The sequence below is a fragment of the Lissotriton helveticus genome, chromosome 2_1, assembly GCF_964261635.1.
Source record: "Lissotriton helveticus chromosome 2_1, aLisHel1.1, whole genome shotgun sequence".
Taxonomy (NCBI): domain Eukaryota; kingdom Metazoa; phylum Chordata; class Amphibia; order Caudata; family Salamandridae; genus Lissotriton; species Lissotriton helveticus.
Genome location: NC_136059.1, coordinates 760,059,058 through 760,082,765, shown reverse-complemented (window position 1 = coordinate 760,082,765; position 23,708 = coordinate 760,059,058).

Sequence of the window (23,708 nt, the reverse complement as noted above, 5' to 3'; positions counted from 1 at the left end):
TGCTGCTGCCTGTGCTGTACCTGTTCTATGTGTGAGGGAAGCTTGCACTGCTGTTCCCTGTGCTGTACCTGTTCTATGTGCGAGGGAAGCTTGCACTGCTGTTCCCTTTGCTGTACCTGCTCCGTGTGTGAGGGAAGCGTGCACTGCTGTTGCCTGTGCTGTACCTGCTCCGTGTGTGAGGGAAGCTTGCACTGTTGCTGCCTGTGCTGTACCTGCTCTGTGTGTGAGGGAAGCTTGCACTGCTCCTCCCTGTGCTGTACCTGCTCAGTGTGTGAGGGAAGCTTGCACTGCTGCTGCCTGTGCTGTACCTGCTCCGTGTGTGAGGGAAGCTTGCACTGCTCCTCCCTGTGCTGTACCTGCTCCGTGTGTGAGGGAAGCTTGCACTGCTGCTGCCTGTGCTGTACCTGTCCTTTGCGTGAGGGAAGCTTGCACTGCTGCTGCCTGTGCTGTACCTGCTCTGTGTGTGAGGGAAGCTTACACTGCTGCTGCCTGTGCTCTACCTGCTCTGTGTGTGAGGGAAGCTTGCACTGCTGCCGCTTGTGCTGTACCTGTTCCATGTGTGAGGGAAGCTTGCACTGCTGCTGCCTGTACTGTACCTGCTCTGTGTGTGAGGGAAGCTTGCGCTGTACCTGTTCTGTGTGTGAGGGAAGCCTACACTGCTGCTGTCTGTGCTGTACCTGTTCTGTGTGAGGGAAGCTTGCACTGCTGCTGCCTGTGCTGTACCTGCTCTGTGTGTGAGGGAAACTTGCACTGCTGCTGCCTGTGCTGTACCTACTCTGTGTGTGAGGGAAGCTTGCACTGCTGCTGCCTGTGCTGTACCTGTTCTATGTGTGAGGGAAGCTTGCATTGCTGCCGCCTGTGCTGTACCTGCTATATGTTTGAGGGAAGCTTGCACTGCTGCTGTCTGTGCTGTATCTGCTCTGTGTGTGAGGGAAGCTTGCACTGCTGTTGCCTGTGCTGTACCTGTTCTATATGTGAGGGAAGCTTGCACTGCTGCTGCCTGTGCTGTACCTGTTCTATGTGTGAGGGAAGCTTGCACTGCTGCTGCCTGTGCTGTACCTGTTCTATGTGTGAGGGAAGCTTGCACTGCTGTTCCCTGTGCTGTACCTGTTCTATGTGTGAGGGAAGCTTGCACTGCTGCCGCCTGTGCTGTACCTGTTCTGTGAGGGAAGCTTGCATTGCTGTTGCCTGTGCTGTACCTGCTCCGTGTGTGAGGGAAGCTTGCACTGTTGCTGCCTGTGCTGTACCTGCTCTGTGTGTGAGGGAAGCTTGCACTGCTCCTCCCTGTGCTGTACCTGCTCCATGTGTGAGGGAAGCTTGCACTGCTGCACTCTGAATCTGCACTCTGCACTCTGATTCTGCACTCTGATTCTGCACTCTGATTCTGCACTCTGATTCTGCACTCTGAATCTGCACTCTGATTCTGCACTCTGAATCTGCACTCTGAATCTGCACTCTGAATCTGCACTCTGAATCTGCACTCTGAATCTGCACCCACAATCTGCACCCACAATCTGCACCCACAATCTGCACCCACAATCTGCACTCTGAATCTGCACTCTGCACCCACAATCTGCACCCACAATCTGCACCCACAATCTGCACCCACAATCTGCACCCACAATCTGCACCCACAATCTGCACCCACAATCTGCACCCACAATCTGCACCCTGAATCTGCACTCTGAATCTGCACCCTGAATCTGCACTCTGAATCTGCACTCTGAATCTGCACTCTGAATCTGCACTCTGAATCTGCACTCTGAATCTGCACTCTGAATCTGCACTCTGCACTCTGAATCTGCACTCTGAATCTGCACTCTGCACTCTGAATCTGCACTCTGCACTCTGAATCTGCACTCTGCACTCTGAATCTGCACTCTGCACTCTGCACTCTGAATCTGCACTCTGCACTCTGAATCTGCACTCTGCACTCTGAATCTGCACTCTGAATCTGCACTCTGCACTCTGAATCTGCACTCTGCACTCTGAATCTGCACTCTGCACTCTGAATCTGCACTCTGAATCTGCACTCTGAATCTGCACCCACAATCTGCACCCACATTCTGCACCCACAATCTGCACCCACAATCTGCATCCACAATCTGCACTCTGAATCTGCACTCTGAATCTGCACTCTGAATCTGCACCCACAATCTGCACTCTGAATCTGCACTCTGAATCTGCACTCTGAATCTGCACCCTGAATCTGCGCTCTGAATCTGCACTCTGAATCTGCACTCTGAATCTGCACTATGCACTCTGAATCTGCACTATGCACTCTGCACTCTGAATCTGCACTATGCACTCTGCACTCTGAATCTGCACTATGCACTCTGCACTCTGAATCTGCACTATGCACTCTGCACTCTGCACTCTGCACTCTGAATTTGCACTCTGAATCTGCACTCTGAATCTGCACTCTGAATCTGCACTCTGAATCTGCACTCTGAATCTGCACTCTGAATCTGCACTCTGCACTCTGAATCTGCACTCTGCACTCTGAATCTGCACTCTGCACTCTGAATCTGCACTCTGCACTCTGCACTCTGAATCTGCACTCTGCACTCTGAATCTGCACCCACAATCTGCACTCTGAATCTGCACTCTGAATCTGCACCCACAATCTGCACTCTGAATCTGCACCCACAATCTGCACCCACAATCTGCACCCACAATCTGCACTCTGAATCTGCACTCTGAATCTGCACTCTGCACTCTGAATCTGCACTCTGCACTCTGAATCTGCACTCTGCACTCTGAATCTGCACTCTGCACTCTGAATCTGCACTCTGTACTCTGAATCTGCACCCACAATCTGCACTCTGAATCCGCACTCTGAATCTGCACCCACAATCTGCACCCACAATCTGCACCCACAATCTGCACCCACAATTTGCACTCACAATCTGCACTCTGCACTCTGAATCTGCACTCTGCACTCTGAATCTGCACTCTGCACTCTGAATCTGCACTCTGAATCTGCACTCTGCACTCTGAATCTGCACTCTGCACTCTGCACTCTGCACTCTGCACTCTGACTCTGCACCCACAATCTGCACTCTGAATCTGCACTCTGAATCTGCACTCTGCACTCTGAATCTGCACTCTGCACTCTGAATCTGCACTCTGCACTCTGAATCTGCACTCTGAATCTGCACTCTGCACTCTGCACTCTGAATCTGCACCCACAATCTGCACTCTGAATCTGCACTCTGAATCTGCACCGACAATCTGCACCGACAATCTGCACCCACAATCTGCACTCTGAATCTGCACTCTGCACTCTGAATCTGCACTCTGCACTCTGCACTCTGAATCTGCACTCTGAATCTGCACTCTGAATCTGCACTCTGAATCTGCACTCTGAATCTGCACTCTGAATCTGCACTCTGAATCTGCACTCTGAATCTGCACTCTGCACTCTGAATCTGCACTCTGAATCTGCACTCTGAATCTGCACTCTGAATCTGCACTCTGCACTCTGAATCTGCACTCTGAATCTGCACTCTGCACTCTGAATCTGCACTCTGAATCTGCACTCTGCACTCTGAATCTGCACTCTGCACTCTGAATCTGCACTCTGAATCTGCACTCTGCACTCTGAATCTGCACTCTGAATCTGCACTCTGAATCTGCACTCTGAATTTGCACTCTGCACTCTGAATCTGCACTCTGAATCTGCACTCTGCACTCTGCACTCTGCACTCTGAATCTGCACTCTGAATCTGCACTCACAATCTGCACTCTGAATCTGCAATCACAATCTGCACTCACAATCTGCACTCACAATCTGCACACTGCACTCTGCACACTGCACTCTGCACACTGCACTCTGCACACTGCACTCTGAATCTGCACATGGTATGTTATGCTTACATACGTTCCATATATTATCCATGTATATGCCACATTTAGTTAAGAATATATGTTCTGTTTAGTTACATTACTTTGTTTGTATACCCTTTTATGCTGCTCTAAAGTTATTTCAATGGGTGAAATCCGGAGCCTGGCCGAGATTAACAAGGCAGTGCTGGGAGGGGGGCTGCGCACCAACTGAAGTGCTCTGGTTGCACGGCCTATGGCCGTGTGAAGTGATAAGCCTTGAACGGCCTGCGGCCGTGTGAAGTGATAAGCCTTTGAAGTATGGGAGTGTTGGAGGAGTGCTGCTACGGCCTGGGGGAAGCTGGCTGGGAAGGGGGAGGAAAAATGAATTCAAGGCTGTGGGGAACAGAGTTTATGGCCCAAAAGCGCGTGCCTGTGGCCACGTGAACTTCAAGAAAATGCCAAGGACCGAAGCCCTTAGTTTGAAGAGTATTTCGAGCACTTGAATTCTCGTTCCTCAATGCGCTTGCGCGCATTTAAGGTCACGAGACCTAAAAAGGTGTCAGCAGTGAAGACTTCCTAAGAAGTATAATCACTTTCCATAGGTAAGTATCCTAAGCTACAGAGCTTGTTCTAAGATGCTCCTTCCTACACCCCTCTCCTGCCTGTTCCTCTCCAGTCTGCGCTAAGACTACATTCTGCTTCTTCTGCCACAAGATCTGCTCTAAATCAACTGCCCTCCACCTCTGCTCTCCTCCCTCGGGGTGATGTCCCTAATACAAAATCCGAAAAACAGTAAACACGACCTGAACGCACCCCTCTGGGCAGGTACTTCTTCCTGGATTTTTCCACCAACCTCCATCTTCGTCCAAAATCCATTGCTGTGTCCTTGGGTCCCAGGCACTTTCTCTGCCAAATGTAACATCTTCGCATTCCGATACACTCCCTCCATATTCGCTCCTACCATTCTAACTCCTAAACATCAGATTATTCTACCTAAGGAGCTATGTGTCCTTGCACCTGCAACACAAACGTGTGAGAAACAACTCTGCACACACACAATATTGCAATTCAATATTCAACTGCGAAAGGAGCTGTTCCCAAGGAGAATACATTTTAAGCCTACAACATCATATCACGCTAAGAAATTGCAGTTAGGACTCTACTGGCTTTTCATGTCCCAGGCCTGTACACTTCTTAATGCATTTCTAATACGTCAACATAAGCATTACATTCAAAGACTCTCTAATGCATGATGAGTCATAACATTTCTAAAGCATTACTCTTTCTCATGTTAAAACATTATGTTATCCATTAATAGGCAACTCTACACATGCAACTTCTAATATGACACATCAATCCTAATGCAACGTTTTACATGCAAAGCATTAATTTCTGCATTACTTAAGGCACATTCTTGATTAAAGCACTACATTAGTCTTTAAATGATATGAGCACATTACTACATATTGCAACATTCTCAATTTAGTTCTACGTCTCTAATAATCACACGTTAATACAGTCCTCTGAATATGCAGGTGCTGACCACCCATGAATATAATGCACCCCTACAAAATTCAAAATAACATGGCGCTCTATCAGTACCCCCCTTTGATGACCTGTGTCATCAACAACTACACCATCCTTGGGGGAAAAAAATGACCTAAACAGAACTTGTTGCCACTCTTCCTCTCCTGAGCAACTCCGTGTACTTAAGATTCTGATATTGACTGTTCTGCAGTCTCTCCATTCGTCTCTCTTGCACTCTCAGAGATCTCTCCAATCTGCTGCACTTATACCACTTGTAAGCCCTAATCAGACCCCACAATCCAATCACACATGCCACAACTATAATAAGGGGTTTCAAGACAAAGCCAAGGAACCCTTTTCCCAGGCTCGCGAACCAACTTCCTACCTTGCTAAATCCCTTGCCAACTTTCTCCCACACAGTCTCTTCAGTCAAATGCTCAATTTCATGATGGATTGTAGTGATGTTTCTTAAATATTTCTCCAGCTCTTTGCTGTTATCTGGTATACAAGTACAGCACACTTGGACCTTCAAAAGTTTACAGGCTCCTCCTTCTTTTGCTAGCAGAACATCTAATGCAAGACGATTCTGCAAAACCATTGTCCTTATCAACAACATCTCTCCTTCAACCAACACCAATGATTTAGCTGTATTCATTGATCATTCATCCACAATAATAATAATCCACATTTGTAAAGCGCGAACAATCACTCGTAAGGGTCTCCAAGCGCTGGAGCCGTCGGGAAGATTAAGCAAGCTATTGCCCAGAGTCACATGGTGCTGGGCTAATCTGCCGCCGGCACCAGGAATCAAACCGTGATCCCCAGATTCCAGTGCCAGTCGCCCTGGCACCACACCTCTCCCACAACAGTCTCCCACAACAGTCGCCAACCTTCTAATCTTCACATCATTCAAAATCACTCTCAATCCTGGTATCATAGCTCCAAAGATATCTCCAACCACAGCTGCTGCACTTTCACCTCGCTTCACTCTTACATGCTGTCCTCTTTCTAGGAGCCTCAAATCTTCCACATGATAAATCGTTGGGAAAATAATTGCTAGGTAACACGTACCTAGGCGGTGGGGTTTTAGGTTTAAACCTATAATAACTGATAAAACCCCACTGAAAGAAATATAGCCCTCACCGGTGAAAACATATAAACACTGAAAAAACACCTGGACAACCAGAAACTAAATGCCATTCAAAGAAAGGAAAAAGAGAGTGAAAGTGTCATTTTTTTTCTTCCTGAAGGGGTCAATACAATGTAACTTTGTTATACAAGCTAGCAGTAAGAAAGACTGGCTAACATTATTCTGCTTGAGTTTTGTTCTTTAGGGATGCCACTAAAATATTGTTTCTTATTCCTTTTACTTTTTTCGGTGTTGTGGCCTTTGGTCTATAGATGCAGAGTTTAGTTTCATGTTTTAGGTCTAGTTTAATCATTTTATAAACTATGGAGAATCAGGAAATATCAAACTCATATTTGATATTTTGCTGCATTTGATTCTTTAACTGATAGGTAAAATGGCTGGTTTCATAAAAATCTTTCCTAATATGTGTCATCACATTTACCCACAGAGAATGGGTAAAAACCCTTAACACATCAGGCCATAGTTTCTAGTGGGTCAGTATTGATAGTAGGTGAATTGCCGACACCTCAGGCTTTAAACATTCAAGGCAAGGTTTAGTGACAAGTATATATATCACCAAGCATCTGGGATAGTGGTGAAAACATGACACCAGACTTTTGGAAAACATGGAACGCATTGTTACTTGTAATGCTCTGCAAAAAAGGTTCTTTCCAAGTTCAACTAAGATTGGAGTGATATTGTTTGCATTTGCAGTGATTCAGCTACGTATATAAAAAAGTTGTGTGATGACCTGTCAAAATTGATACCCGAGCTGAAGTGACTCCCTGTAGGAGATCCTTGCCACTTGTTAGATGGTATGCTGAAAGCATCTTTAAAATCTTCAGAGTTAATGACGGATGCTATTGTCTTTTTAGTCTATTCTGGTGCACTGTTTTCTTATGCACAGGAACTAAAATGCAAATATTTATCATTTTGTGCTGTATGTGGCATCAAAGAAAGAGTCATTTCAACTGTGTCCTTTAGCTGATGGTTCTCAGCCCAAGGGGCTATGAATGCTGAGAGGGCCTTTTCACAGAAGTTTACATAGGAAGGAAAGGGCAAGCGCACATGACCCAAAGACTCACTGAAGAAGTATTGTATGGTGTACTACAATAAGATTGATTTGCAAAAATCTATTTGGACCTCATATACACTATAAGTACACTGTCTATATACCTGGGGCCTCATTTATGATAAGTGACGCATCGCATCGTGTCGCAAGGAGTTACAGATAAGCCAGTATTTCTGACGTATCTGTTTGGTGCAAAAGTGACGCATTGCTGGACTGTGTCACAAAAGTGACGCAACTCCAGCAATGTGTCCTTTCACATGGGGTAAGCCCCATGTGAAAGGGCCTGCGTCAGTCTTACGCCTGCTGTGAGGCAGGCGTAAGAAATTGACGCATTTGCATCCTAGAAGTGACGCAGTGAAATCTTATAGATTTCCCTGCATCACTTCTATGACCTTTTGTTGCGCCAGAATGCCCCCCTGCATACATTATACCTGGCGCAGGTATATTGTAGCGCAGGGGTTTACAAAGTGACGCATCTACCTAGATGCGTCACTTTGTAAATATGTCGCAACAAGGCGAATTTTTTTATGCCACTGGTGCATCACAAAGAGTGATGCACCGGTGGTGTAAAAGGACGCACAGCCTCATAAATGAGGCCCCATTCCTCATTTATGAGGCTGTGCGTCACTTTTACGCCGCCGGTGCATCACTTTTTGTGACGCTCCAATGGCGTAAAAAATGCGCCTTGTTGCGCCATATTTACAAAGTGACGCATCTAGGTAGATGCGTCACTTTGTACCCCTGCGCCACATTATACCTGCACCAGGTATAATGTATGCAAGGGGGGCGTTTTGAAGCAAGAAAGGGTCCTGGAAGTGACACAGTAAAATCTATAAGATTTCACTGCGCCATTTCTTGGCCGCTAATGCGTCAAAATCTTACGCCTGCTTCATGGCAGGCGTAAGACTGGCGCAGGCCCTAACAACATGGGACTTGCCCATGTTGCGTCACATTGCTGGAGTTGCGTCACTTTTGTGACACACCCCAGCAATGCGTCACTTTTGCGCCTACAGATATGTCAGAAATACTGACGTATCTGTTACTCCTTGCGCCATGATGCTGCATATTGTAAATATGATGCATCAATTATGACGCAAGGAGTGTGCACTGAGAAGCGACGCATCGCTGCTTTCACGCAGCGATGCAACATTTCTCATAAATTAGGCCCCATGTTCTTTCAGTGCAATAAGCAAGCAATAATAAAAGCAAAACATTCCATAAACACCAGAAAAATACTTTTTCTGTTGCTTCCAGTGGAGCGAAAATGTGTAACCACTGATAACAACTGTTTTTAAGATATTGAAAACACTGAAAACCCCCCACCAGAATTTACCAAAAATAGAAACTGAAAATAGGAAAGCCTACACGTACCATACCATTTCACAGGCAATCACACATAGGCATTCCTTCCACAAACAAAATACACAGTCTGAATAATTTGCACCACACCTTGCAAAAAGTATTTTGCTGAATACTCCAAGGTAAAGGTATGATCAGATGTGGTCTGTCCCACAATAACGTTCTAATAATATGTCTGTGGACGACTTGTGTACAACTTCCCCTTCTGTACTTCATCTAGAGCTATCGGACCATAACTCTCCTTCGACTTGTGCAATTTCTCTTCATCTGTCCAATCGACCTTAGCCTGACCTGAATCTCACAGTTGTTTTTGTTTTCTGTATCTATCTTCTACTTGATCAATGAATTTCTTCTCTACATCTGACAACATGCACGTCAGATTATGGTGATGAGCATAAACTGTATCCAACTCTAAAGTTGGAATTTCTGAGTGCCCCCAGTCTTGACCAACAATGGGAATAATTTATCCCCCTCAATTGTCTGTACTCTCCATCTCTTCTCCAAAGCATCCCACCTCGCATCTTGGAATGCCCTAACTGACCTCTACACTCTTTCCTGTCTCCTGTCCCTGTTTCTTTCGTTTGCCACCCTAATCCACGCATGTAATGCCTCAAACTGTATTGGTCTAGGCAGAGGCCGCAAAGAAGCCATAATCGACTTCAACTGATATAACACCTCCAATCTAAAAGTTCTGTAATGGTGAAAGGTCAACTCTTCGTTGCCTTCAGTCATTTTATACCAATTTTCAAGCCAAAGTATAGTATGCAACCCCACATTCGTAGCCATGTAATGAGCAGGAGTATCTTCAGGTGGATCTTCTTCTCCCCCCAAGACTATATTATCTTTTCTCTTTTGAATAGATCTTGCAAAACTTTAAAACATTTCATGATGAGACCAATGTTTTTCTCTTCACGGCGCTTTCCTACTTTCTGATGACAATCCACCAATACCAGCGCGGCTTCATATCAATTGCCCTATTACAGCATGGCACCTTCTGATTGCGTAATCGCGTTACACAAATCTTTGCGAAATGGTAAAAAATCTCCGCGAACACGTAGAAATTCCGTGACACGCGGAATTGCTTGTTCGCAATGCTTTTTTCCTGTTCGCAATTGCTGCTCGCGTGCTTGGGGGGAAATATCTCGTGAACACGTATTTTGAGAGCGCGAACAAGCAAAAATGTTCGCAAAGTCGCAGAATGCACATTTTTGGGCAATTTTGCATTCTCTGCGGAACGGGAAATTACCCAAATTCCGCAAATTCCGCGAGCAGGGTGGAATTTACCACCCAAGCCTAGTTACAGCAACCCACGACCAGCGTCAGTTACTCACGCATTCACACATTCGTTCCCCCTATCTCTGTCCAGTGGGCAATCAATGGTACCTCACAATTCCCTTAACAATGGTCGACAATTACTCTGGGTTCTGCTACACCCAACTGCTTAAGATAAGCTACTCCTTGAGCCTAAGACTTTCCCGGGCTGCGCGAGCTCACAGCCTGATCTCCTGTCACACAACAGGCATCCAAACTGCGCAAGACATCACAACACAAGCACCACAATCTTACAACATATAACCCTGTTCATACTCACTCTCCCACAAACTGCTGCTTTCACTGCATCGTCACTCTCCGTCGGCTTCCATGAAAAGCCATCTTCCGCCGGTAATCCACTGGGCAATCATCACCTACGTTCTATGTGCCTTGGGAAATTCTTATCCTAATCTAGATCTCCCCTTACTCTAGAGGCAACCATCCTCGGTGGCTACCAACTGTTACTGCTGGATTCTTATCTAGATTTTCACAAACCTTAGAATCCGCAGTCAACTGAATCTTTGTTGTCTGCTAAGAAGTGTAAAGGGAAGATTTCCAGATTCATAACTTATGACAATTTTACAAATGACCAAATCAATTCAGTTTCAAAATGACCACTGACTACGGAATAACATTTAAAAATGTATTACAAAGCCAAAAATAATTGGACATACAAACACCTCAGCAAGAGGTTTAGGAAATAAACCGGCACTAATACAAACATGATCCTCCGCAAGAGTCTCATATGACTCAAGATGTAAATCAGCGTACGTTCCAGAAGCATCAGGCAAACAATTACAGTTCCTGCTTGAAGCCTCGACTGCATTTATTCAAAAGGAAAGAAAAGGTTAGTCTGTCCCTACACTAACTCTAAGGTGACATCCCTACTTAGCGTCCCTTCCAGGCAAGAGAAAAAAAGGTGTCAGCAGTGAAGACTTCCTACGAAGTACAGTCACTTTCCCTAGGTAAGTAGCCTAAGCTACAGAGTTCGTTCTAAGATGCTCCTCCCTACACCCCTCTCCTGCCTGTTCCTCTTCAATCTGCGCTGACTACATTTGATAAAACTAAATATTTACCTTTTTGTAACAAATTAAAGTGCGAGGAGTTGGAGGCAGAATTTTTAAGCCATTTATTACGCTAGCGGGAAACACCATACAACCTGCACTCCATTGAGGCAATTGTACAATGCACACAGATCAACGGTTGTTCTGCATATTTATACACAACTCAATACGTGACCTCATACAAAATTTGCTTAGCACTGGAAATTCCTTGTATCAGCTGGAGGTCAGTTCAAATGTTGCATCTCATCAGATAAGATTTGAGTATCAGTATAAAGACCTTCTAGTTATGTGGTCTATCAGCTACATGTCATAAACAGATAAGTAAATTAGTGAACAAGGTTTCATCTTCCACGTGTTCGAGAAAGAGTTGCCTAAATGTACAAAGTTTGTTGCTGACTAGACCAAACTTGGAAGAATAGAAGCTTTTCTCCTGAAGGGGAGCTGTATTTGAGTTGAACGACATTTGTAGGCCTATTATTATGAAAAGAATGCACTTTTAGTTCACGCTATAATCCATGTCCTAAAACCAATATTTTACAAACGGCCCTTGACCTCAAAAGTTCATTCATGTAATCTCAATAGCCATTAAGTCAGATATTTGTTGTATCATCTGAATAGAAGATGGTCAAGCACTTTTAGGGGGCAATTTGATACATAAACATAACCCTGCTATAACTCCTCCCACCAGTGGCACTATAGTGAACAGTTTACAGCCCCAAGTGGTTACCAGGCCCCAAAACTATCCTTACAAGGTCCCATCTTCATTGTCCTAGTGTATATCAGCAACTAAATGGTGGAGCTTTTGTGGCTCAATTAACATAAGGGTGTTTTATGTAAAGATTCAACTAACGTAGAATGCTACTATATTTTGGCAGTGCGAATCCTTATCAGAGGATAAGGTGAAGTGATAATTTTCAGGTACAGTAGGAGTAGGATGCACTAAGCTATAAACAGGGTAATTTGTTTCAAGCCTCCAAAATAGACTCAAACATCTAAATACTAGCAATAGAAAACTTACTAGTATTTCTATTTTCCTCCTTTGTGTCCCAAACTGTCAGTTTGTAGCAGGGGCATTCAGGGCAAGTACTTCTATTCCCTTTTATAGGTCAGAAAACACCTTCCCAAAGGGCCTTAATGGCAGATCCCCAACTATAACCATTTCAACCTAATTTATGTACAAATACCCATTTCAGAATAACACCTAACAAACTATTCCCTATACTAGTCTTTATATTCAACCTGTGATGTTTCTTTCCATTCTTTCCTCTTCCTATAGTATTTGTTTACTTGCCAAGGTAACGTAACGATCAGCCAGTGACAAATTTGTGCTGATTGAAACCGATGCACTACCCCTTGACACCGACGCAGGAGCCGATCAATTACATCACCTCGACCGACTGCGTGGCTGAACGTCGACGGGCAGCATAGCTTGACATTGGCGCGGCACCTGCATCAAAAAGGGGTTTGATGCAGAAGCCTTCTTCAACTGTGCAGATCAGGACCAACACTTCACCTAGCTGTTGTTAGAACAGGGATGAATAGCAGATCCGCCACCCTCTTGACTTCAAAATGTGAGTGAATTCAGACCTTTATAGGGTGATCCCATTAAGGTGAAATGAGAATGAACATATGTTTGAGGATAGTACAGTTTTAAAAGTGGGTGACTCCCATTAAACATACACACATGGAGGGGTGGAGAGACTCAAAACAACCATAAAACACCACAAAACAGAAGAAATACTACTGTTTTGAAAATACTGCCCTCACTCACACACCGAAGTGTGTGACATGCTTCATCATCGGGTCTGCTTACAATATGCCCAGGTGTAGCCACACTCTGGACGGAGTATAAGGGAGGGGATGAACATAAAGGACCACAGGACACAATACCAAACCAAACAACATATATATGTATAAACGACAAAAAAGTGATCAGTGAACATCACCCTGTGACTAGAACCGGTGTACAACAAGTGCAGTTAAAGAGGAAGTGCTTTAAAACTGATTTGAGGATACCAAACACATCGTTATTATTAGGTTCCACAACCAGAATCAGAATGTTGTTCATTTGTACCAAATATCTATTGAGAATATATGATCAAATTGATCACATCAGTTATATTATTAAAGAATTACACCAATTAATCATGGATTTAATTTTGATGGAGTATTTGGTCCTAGCTGAAAGACACATTTGGGAGTTTGGGATGAAAAATGCAGATTTAACATTAGCTGTTTTTGTACTACTCCTAATTTACATCCTAAATTTACATCTGGATGTGCTTTATTCATCACCACCACAAAACTAAAGACTCTTTTTCTTTTCCCTTCTTACATTGCCTGAGTACGATGATGGCGCTGATATAACTTCTGAGTATGATTCTTTAAAATGTCCTGATGATGGAATTCACTATGAAATAAGCAGTTTTAAATACATTGATTTAAGGGTTACAGAAACAGATTGTGCAAGGGGAGGAATTGTGGGAGTTTTCTGATTTGTTTTAGCATTACTATGACCGACATAACCTTCTTACTTGCTAATGTTAACCGTGTTACCAAACTGTTCATCTCTGACATAAAAGTCCAGATTTATATACAGGTGATCAGGTTGTTGTTCCATCAGGCCGACGGAGTAAATTCTTTTGTTGCCCTTGTGGAGGTCCTTTATAAAGCACGGGCAAGAACCACAACCATGGCAGTTCCTGTCAATGCGTTTTGCTGTATGGTGCTAGGCTCCGTCATCATGATGGAGTCTTGCACTAAGCAGTTTTCTTTTTTTATATTTAGAATGAAAATCCAGTACTGGGATTTCTTTTTTTTTATAAAAAGATAATGCCCCTCACACCATGGGAGTCATCTACCATGGCGAGGGGGGCAATATTTATTTTTTCTGTCTCTTACCACCAGGGTTTGACTGGTCAGTGACAGTAAAAAAAATTGCTATATGTCCTCTCATCCTAATTAGGCGGGTGGACATATAGCCAATTTTCTGACGGCCTTTACTTCATCAGACCATAGAAGACGTTTTGCTATGGCAGTGGGGAGAAGTCACCGGCATACCAAAACCTAAGGTCCACCTCTCTCTAACGGGTAGACCACTATGTTGTCAGGGGAGAACTTCATCACTGTTTTGACAGAGTTCCCTCAGTGCAAACATATAAATCAGGGCCAAAGTCGCACTCCCTTGCTTGACAATAGCAAGCAAGATTTCTCAAGTAGCTTACTCGGTGCTGAATAATTGACAGTTTTTTATCATTTTTAAGGTCGAGTGTGTTCTGTCTTACAGGTTTCATTTACACCTGCAATACCCTCTTTCTTTTGGTTTGGGACACATCTTGCTGCAGTAACTCCTCCTATAAATTCAATTTTTAATTCTGTCAAAGGGGACAATTAATACATGAGTATATACGGTGCCCTCTTAGGCAGTTTTAATTTGTATTTCAATCTGAAATAGGGATTCCTCACTTGAAAAACTTTTCTTTCTTTCTTGTTTCTTCCCTTTTTTCCCCAAAAATTCAGCGCTCCACCCAGCTTGTTAGTCTGCATCAGGGTGTTTACAGCGGCACTATGATGAAGCATGCCACTACATGGTGGGTGAGGGCAGTCTTAAAAAATCCAACAATTTCCCCCGAAACATTTTATATTTCTATATCACATATAGACCCTCTTGTTAGCAGATCTATTATATTCAAAGACAGAGTGAACACTCACTTGGTTTCTTCTTTTCTTTTACAGCATACTTCAGTCCTTCTGTTTAGGTGAGTTTAAATGATATTATTGATGTCCATATTTTGATGTACAATCTCTTGAATTGGTTCTAAAATATCGGAAGGCACAAAATCAATTCTGCATGTATTAATGATTTTTGTATGGCAATGATGGAAATGAAGCTTACATGTCTCAGGATCCTTCTCGATTTCACCAATGCAGTATTGTTAGACTGTGTGCTAGGACCCTTGCAATTATTGGTGAACTCAATAGAGGAAGTACATAACTGTGGGTGTTAAGGTGCTGTTATTAGTGGTTATGATGTAATCAGAGAACAGAGCGAGATTTAATACGATCCAGACCTCCGTGTGTGGCATATTTATTTGCATGCTCCTGGGCTGGGGAGGACGCAACAACTGGCAACGAGGATGGAATCTGTACTCCAAGCATTTGAAACTGGTCTTCCTGAAAGTTTGCAATGCTACAACAAACTCTTCATGCTAGCCACAGGCACCTATTTTGTTGAGAAGCACTTTGAAACTGGCTTGTGTGGAACAAAAACCTCACTTCAGCCTACATAGTGCTCACAAAGAAGTTTAAGTTCCTGCAGAGGGGCACATTCAAAAAGTCCGCCAGAAACTCACTGGTATGGCCAAGAAGAAAGATACTGCACCATAGCCTAACACAGAGCCATCATTGATACCAAATGAAACGCTAGAGGCAGCCACATCCAATTACAATGCTAAAAAATGAAAACAGTGATGTACAAATATGAGAGACGAAACCGTCAATTAACGTTTAAAAAGAAGATGGCACCTTACAGCCTCTTACAGGCATGATGACCCAAGTGCAAGCACAGGGGCAGTGCTCGCAGGAGGTATCAGCCCAGATGAACAGCTACTTTCACCTGAACAGCATATACTCTGAAAGGCAGTAGAGAACAGCGTGAAGTGCGATGTTGCATTGTTTCCGAAACCACCATTCGACATGGCGAAGAAGCAGAATATCGGTGCTAGATGGAAAGCATAGATTGAGCCATTCAATGATTTCATGGATGCCCTACAAGAGGTAGAAGACAAGAAAATATTTAAATACCTAAAGAACCTTGCCTGTGAAGGAGCAAAAGAAGTGCTGAAGAAAATATCACATACTGGCAAAGTATCATACTGCCAAATCAAGGAAGCGTTGGAATCCAAATTCAATTGATGCTGAACGTCGACTATGAAAGCTACATTTTGAATCAAGCACAACAGCAAGCTGGTGAAACAATAGATCAGTTTGTTGAAAGACTTGATATGCTTATCAAACACTACAAGTTTAGTGAATTTATTGATGTTAAAGCCATATGTCTCCGAGTCAATGGCTGTCTTTCATACTCCTTCAGAAGATGCATGTGGCGAGACGCTCAGCTTAGAGAAAGTACTAAGGGAGGCACGCAGCACTGACTACTTCGCGCTAGCTGCCACAGGTCTTTTAACGCTGCCTTGATCGTTTTACTTTAAAAAAATATTTCTTGTGTTGTTTCCTACCTGCACCTCGCTCTGAGCTCCCCCGCACCTCCATTCCTTCCGCCCCTACCCCGGTTCACCATGGGCTTGCCCAATTGTTGTGGAGGGTGGGCAGGGTGGCCATTCACCACTTTCGGCTTAGGGAGGGTGGAGTCAGGGGTCAGCGCTCCAGGCACTTAAGGGGATGCCTTTTCCTACACGCAGTGGGTGTGCCGCTGGTGCGCCAAAGGCAAGCCCGTCTGCGCCCGTCCGTGCCTGTTCCGCGACCAGCCCCAGCCATGCTGCCGGTGGCCCTCCAATATCTAGATTCTGCTGGTCTAGGTCTCAATTACTGACTTTGAGGACAGGGATATGCAGCAGTAGCACTCATTGCAATCCATCCCGGCTGCAAGCTAGCTGTTTCAATTGCAAGGATTTTTCATTCTCCCTCGCCCCTCTCTCAGAACGACCTCGCATATGGGACAGAGAAGATCCACCTAACGACCCTCCGGTAGTGGTTAAAGCGTGTCTCCTCAACTGCCGATCTCTCCCATGACATGCGGGGGATATCTGGCTCTCCCTGACCTGCCACTCTTGGGACCTAATGTTTCTGACCGAGACATGGGTTAAAGACTTATCCAATCCTGATATTAGCTTGGCGATTCCCCCGGATTATGGTTTTGTTGGGATCAATCATCCAGGCACTAAAGTAGAAGGAGGGATCACTGTAATCCTCCGCTCTCACTGGAAGATAACTTCCAGGACATTGGAGAAGACAGGCCCATATCTGATGCAACACACCTGATTTTAGCGGGGGTGTTGACATACAACCCCCCCGGCACACAGCCATCCTATCTTGCGGAGCTTCTAGCTACCATTGCGGACCTCTCTTTGAGACATTCGCATTTCACTATTCTTGGAGACTTCAATCTGCATGTATATGATACCTCATGCTTGAAGGCTAGCTCTCTATTGGATACTCTGGCGGGCCTGAACTTCGCTCAGCAGGTACATGGTCCCACCCATCGCGCGGGCCACACCCTGGACCTCCTATTTACGAATTTTTCTGGCCTGTCCACCTCGTCCCCACTACCCCTTACCTAGTAATCCCTTTTAACCTGGCCATCTTCTTGCCGCCGGCCATTTCAACTAAAGCTAGAGACCTAAGTAGGAAGTGGTATAAAGTTACCTTTGATGCCCTTGAACCTATACCGGCTAATTCGAGTTGGCAGCCCTTGGGCGATCTGAACGCCGATGTTGTTAATTTTAATGTCCACCTATCCTCGGCAATAGATGTTATTACCCCTATGCAACCCCTCTCACCGGCCAGAGCTAAACCTTCTGCTCCATGGTTCTCCAAGGCTCTACGCGAAGAAAGAGTAGCTGTAAGAAGCTCGAGGGCCGCTGGTGACTCACTTATGACCCTCTCGCTAAAGCCATCTATAGACCTGCAATAAAAAAATTCATAAACTCAAGTGCGCGAAAATGAGAGAATTCTTTGTTAGTAAAATCAATGCTGCTGATAACTCCGCTAAAACATTGTTTCAAATTGTGAAGGATTTTACTAAACCGACGGCTCTTGCCGGCTCGACTAAATCCAGTCAAGATCTCTGCGATGGCCTCTCTGATTTTTTTCACAACAAAATCATTGACATCTTCTCCTTCTTCAATCAGACCTATGTGAGCCCTGCCCAGGACACTATGATCCCCCAAGAAAAGGCGTTTGTTGCTTTTAAAGCAATCTCACTGGAAATTGCCCTGCTGAAAATGTGGCGGTTCAAATCAGGATCACCATTAGACCCAGTTCCCACTCAGGTACTTAGCACCCTTCCCCATGTCATCACTGCCCCTTTAATCTCAATCCAGAACTCTTCCTTATCCTCAGGTCAGTTTCCCACAGTATGGAAACAGGCCATGTTGATCCCCATCTTCAAAAAGGCAGAGACTGACCCAGCAGTATTCAGCAACTACCGACCTATATCACTCCTCCATAAACCAGCCAAAGTACTGGAAAAAGTTGTGCAAGAAGAACTGGCTGACTATTTGGAGAGTGCATGGACAGAGGTGAGGTAGCCATGTTGGTGCTCCTCGATCTGTCCGTGGCTTTCGATACCGTCTCACACACCATCTTAGTCGATAGACTCTATAATCTAGGGATACGGGATACTCCCTTGGCCTGGATAAGATCGTTCTTGACTCGAAGAACGCAGCAGGTCTGGAGTCAGCCCTTTGTTTCAAAAGATAAAAAACCTCTTAGCTGTGGAGTTCCTCAAGGGTCGGCGCTAAGCCCCCTCTTTTTCAATGTCTACTTAACACCTCTAGCTAAAGTAATTGAAGCCTGCGGGGTCAGAGTGGTCTGTTATGTTGATGATACTCAGCTGGTATTTTCATTTAGAGATCACTCTGACAACGTAGTTTGTGTTCGTTGGTTTTTGTCTCATATGTGGACAGTGGGAAGTTAGGGATAAGTGACTAGGAGAACTTTGGGGAGTACATTCTTTTTTCTTCAATATCCGTTTTGTTCTCTTTCTTCCCTTCTTCTTTTACCCTTTCTTCAATTTGGAATAGCCTATGGATTTACATCTCAGCTATTAAGGTACCATACTATTCGATTCTGTTTTGCAACACGTATTCTCTCTGTGGTGATAATCACTTTTTACCGCACTGATATTTATGTTGTTTGGTGCACAAACACTTTGACATTCTATGTTAGAATTGCGACACGGGAATTGCATGGGTCATGTCTATTGCACTCATTTGTAACTACTTTGCAATTAGAGATAACAACAGGAGTCAATTTGTTTTTAATTTGTGAAATTTTGCATTATCAGCTTTTAAGGGTTCCACACAAGGAGGTGTACCTTGACTAATAAGTCACTTGGGATATTTAGCTTATTATCAGCACTCTTCTATGTGAGAGCACAGGAGTGAAATTTAGGTCATTCCTCTTGTATTTTCCAGCCCTGAAGAGTTGTGGTGTCTGCGCATGTGCAGCCCTACAACGAAACACGTGTCGGCTGGCTGTATTCAATTTTTCCATCTGCTGATCTAAATAAAAGGAGAGACACAAGAATCTCCAAATGATAACGACGCTGGACAAGACTTTCTTTTTGTACTAACTTGAATTTACTTAAACATTTATATTGTGATTCCTTTTGAGTGCGCGGGATTGAATATTTATATCACTCTGACAACGGCCTATCCAACTTTAAACGCTGGCTCTCTAACATTGTATCGTGGTAGACCCTTAACACCCTCAAGCTTAATACTGATAAAACAGAGGTGCTGTTCTTCAACCAAAGGGCCCCACTGCTACCATCTGTGTGGTGGCGGTCCGAGCTCATCCCACCTCCATCCCCTGTCAAATCTGTCTGGAATTTGGGCTCTCTAGTTGACAACGATCTGTCTTGTAAGGCCTTAATCAAAAAGTCACCTCCGCATGTTTTGGCAAACTCCGCATGATTAGAAAAATCTTCCCATTTCTCCCTATGGACTCTCGGAGGACGATCATTCATGCCCTCATTACCTTCCACCTGGATTACTCTAACAGCTTATACGTGGGAGCACCAGCATATCTGATCAATCGGTTGCAGATTGTGTAGAAAGCGGCTGCTAGGCTGATATGTAACATCCCCTATCGCCACTCAATAGCCCCAGCATCTGCGGAATCTCCACTGGCTCCCGCTGTCCTCTTGAATCCACTTTAAAGCCCTGGTCTTGTCCTTCAGGGGCTCTGAATGGCAGGGGAACAGTGTATCTTAGACGGAGGCTGAAGCTGGTGCACTCATCTTGAGCACTTAGATCCAACCTTCTGCCCCCCCCCATTTTCAACGCTCTAGAAAAGGGGGTAGAGCTTTTGCGGTGGTCACGGCCAAGCTCTGGAACAGTCTACCGCTAAGTCTCCGGCATACCGAATCTGAATACCTGTTCAGGTGCAGCTTGAAGACCGGGCTGTTTTCCAACCACTAGCCTTGTGCTGTTTGCTGTTTAGCTGTCTACAGCGCCGAGACACCCCCGTTGGGGGTAGCCGTGCACTTAACAAATCTCAATAATACTAATAAATAATAATACTAATCGTCGCCAGGGCAGAAGAAAGAGCAGACCGACAAGCCACTGACATGGAAGATGGAACAGTGAAAAGTGAACCGGCGTTGGTCATGAAGGGTAAGAACAAACACAGAGTAGGTCCATGTATATCACCGTCTACCAAGAAGATAAGGTTGTACTTCAGATGTGGATTTTCATATCCACATGAAGACAGATGTCCAGCCATAGGACAAATATACAATGGCTGGAGTAGGGAGAATCACTTCATAACAGTTCTCAAAGTGAAATAAAAACGAACTATGTCACAGCGAGAAGAGAAAATGCACACCAGAAAGTTCCAGAAGTCTTCTTGACACACTCACAAAATAAAAATGCAACATCAGTTACGACATGTAGAAACCAGACAGAGTTGGTCCTCATTGAGTTCATCGAGGGCCGGTGAGGAAGATGGATGTGTGCTGAGGGCATCGGCCAGCGAACAGTGGGCACATGCAGGTCTCGCTACTTGCCAGGGAAAAACAATGACAAAAGCAAACCAAGAAACAAAGAAACAAAGCTCTCATGGGCATTGCCCAAAGATTATGATAGGTCGCGGTTGCCCCATAATATTCATTATAGACAGTAGGGTGCCGATTAACATCATGCCATTTGAAAAATTCAATAGCCTATTTCCTGGCCCACGTCTCCACCCCATTTACAAAAAGGAGCTATAGAGGGATACAGATCAGGCCGCCCCCCACTCACAATATTACAATACAATAAGGTCCTGATCCTTTATCTGAACATAATGGTTGGATTTCCCTTCGCCATCGTTGGCCACACAAAATTATGCCTATCAACAGCAGCTACAGCTATACTGTCTGTTGTTGGGAATCCATGTTCACCTTTGTATAAAATTCTTGTACTTGGTCTCCATCGGTTAGAATACCACCTTGTAGTGCAAAGAATCAAGTGTTTAGAAAAAGGTCCCAACAAAAAAAGTGTAGAATTGTAGAAAAAGCAGAGAAAACATCATGTGCTCAGTGTGGTGAATCATAAGACAGGCACTCGGATAACTTATCCGTATGCCCACCTATTCTGACCCAATAACAGAATAGCGGGAACTGAACGTGAATACTGCTACACCGATACTAAAAACGAGCTAGACAACCACTAGCTGTACTATTTTATTCTATGCTGTGGGTCCGCTCACACTAAAACCAAAACTCTAAGTATAGCACTTAATTGGACATTACTTAGTGTCCCCTTGTTGCACTCCAGTTTAGGTTATAGTAACCTTTCTCAATTTCAAAATAAAGTCCACAATTTTTTCGTAGTTTCTTCTTGTCAAATAAAGGTATTTTTATTGCGTATTCAAAACATCGTTATGATGAACTCTCATAGATGCATATACGTCATAGGTAGTTGATTCTTGGTATCACAAATATTTAACATGTCATGTCAATCATCTCAATCATCCCTATGCATTTCGGGTCTTGGACCCTTCATCACGGGACTGAATTTCCTGAAATCAAATGAATATTAATAATCAAGCATTTGGACCTTTCAGTCCAGTACCAGCTAAAGTCTAGAGTTTCACAGTGTCGTATAGTACTAATGTGACTAGTGCACAAAAAGTTGTGGCTCTGTAATACGGGTGAACATGCTTGCTTGATCGTGATGCTCGTGAATAAAGAGAAATAATGACCTGAAGTAATCGAGGTGACCAAGGCGTTTCCCATGTGGCATAATGTTCTAGTTACGGTAACGAAAAGATTTAAAACACACTATGGCGAAAAGGTGCAAAAATGCGTCAAGACCCAAATACCCAGACGTGTTTGCGATGTTTAGAAGAGACAAAGCGATTAAAAACGTGAATGAGTGGTAAAAAGACGAATAGCGGTGCATGCTCAAAACATACCTCTGCGATGCCAAGTAAACAATTTAAATCGATGTCGAAATCTCAAAGTCTGAAAAAAATGTGGAATGGTCCTTAAGCATGAGTGTCTCAGAGACACTGAAAGCTGATAATAGACGAGTGCACGTAACGCTTACCTTTTAGATGGAAAGTACGGCGAGCAAGGTTTACGCGGCCATATTCCGACGCAAAATCGAAAAAGTTGCGGTCTTAAAAAATGTGCGCTGCTGTTTTTTGAAGCAGAGACAGAAAGCGTACAGGAAGTGCCTAATAGATCTCGAAAAAGGACAGCAAAATTCTTAGCCCCTTCATTAAGTGTGTCGGGTGGCGCCATATTGTAAGGATGCACAATGCTAAGCCATCCTCAGTGAAAAGAATAAACGCAGACATCATGCTGCAATATGAAGCAGTCTGTACAAAGTGATGATAATGATTAAACTCTGAATGTGCATGAGGTGTTTTTATTCTTTTCACTGAGGATTGCCTTAGCTGAGATCCTTTCAAAGTATGGCCAGTTATTGCTCATGGTACATTCACGTTTTTTCTACTGTAAGTAAGTAAGTACTCCCTTGAGAGAGTTGACAAAACTCTCGGCCACATGCATCAAACGATTTTGGAGTCGCAAACGGTGCGAATCGGAAAATTCGGCCGTTTGCGATTCCAAAATCTCTTTTTGGTATGCATGAACCATTTTTTTAAAAACCGCAATTTTTTGCATTTCCTAAAAATGCGATTGCATTTAAGGAATCGCATTTGTGCGATTCCTTAAATGCAATGCACGAATGTTTTAAAAAATGCAAATTTGAAAATAGGAGGTGCAAATTAACACGAGGTTGACCCTCGTGTTAATTTGCGAAATCTTTCAAAAATGCTCAAAAAAGCATTTTTGAAAGTGTCATGTTAGACATGTGTGTGTGAAACTTGCACTTAAAAAACATTTCAAGGGAGCAGGGGGGGGTCCTTTGGACCCCCTTCACCACCCTTGAAATGCATCAACAACTTGTAATTCGCAAAATAAAATTCGCAAAAAGGCATTGATTCCTATGGGCCTGTAGGCCCATAGGAATCAATGTAATGCCATTCCTTAATTGCGATTCGCAATTAAGGAATCGCAAATACCGAAAATTAAGAAATCCTAAAAACTTTTAAGATTTCTTGATGCATAGGATTTTGCAATTCCTAATTTGTGATTCCTTAATTTTCGTAATTTAGGAATTGCAAAATCCTACAATGATGTATGTGGCCGTAAATGTCTCATTCCAATGGTCCGTTGAACATA